Source organism: Penaeus monodon, chromosome 23 (assembly GCF_015228065.2).
Source record: "Penaeus monodon isolate SGIC_2016 chromosome 23, NSTDA_Pmon_1, whole genome shotgun sequence".
Classification (NCBI taxonomy): Eukaryota; Metazoa; Arthropoda; class Malacostraca; order Decapoda; family Penaeidae; genus Penaeus; species Penaeus monodon.
Genome location: NC_051408.1, coordinates 35,658,811 through 35,659,228, shown reverse-complemented (window position 1 = coordinate 35,659,228; position 418 = coordinate 35,658,811). Strand labels below are relative to the sequence as shown.

Here is a 418-nt window from a genome sequence, read left to right as displayed (position 1 = left end):
CAAAACAAAACTAAAATTTGTGAATGATGTATTTACACTAGTTTGTGACGATAGTCAGTGAAAAATCCATACTTGACTTTTCTCACAAACATACGAAAAAAAGCGAAATATTAATAGTTAAAGGAAGATAACACTAACTCGACACATAAGACTAACAACTAAGATCGACTAATGGTAGCGAGGCAATGCTAACGAGTTTTTGACTTGTGTCGAATGTTATAAGAAATGTGCGGGAAATACCCATCCTCCTCTGCCAGGCCTGTCGCCAGCAGGATCAAGGAAAATGACGAGAGGACTCAAGACTTGTTTGTTCAAGTAGATTGATACCTAGAACTGAGATTACAGATTATCTCTTAAATTATGTATATTTGCTCTCCGTGTATCTACGGATCAGTCCGTCTATTTATCTGTTAATTAG

At 36.4% G+C, this 418-nt stretch overlaps 1 protein-coding gene across 2 annotated transcripts in view; it reads left to right on the top strand.

The window, feature by feature from the left end:
• The window catches only part of LOC119587961 (RING finger protein nhl-1-like), a gene marked incomplete in the record, with an annotated part of 37,992 nt that overhangs the window by 25,958 nt on the left and 11,616 nt on the right, over window positions 1–418 (top strand).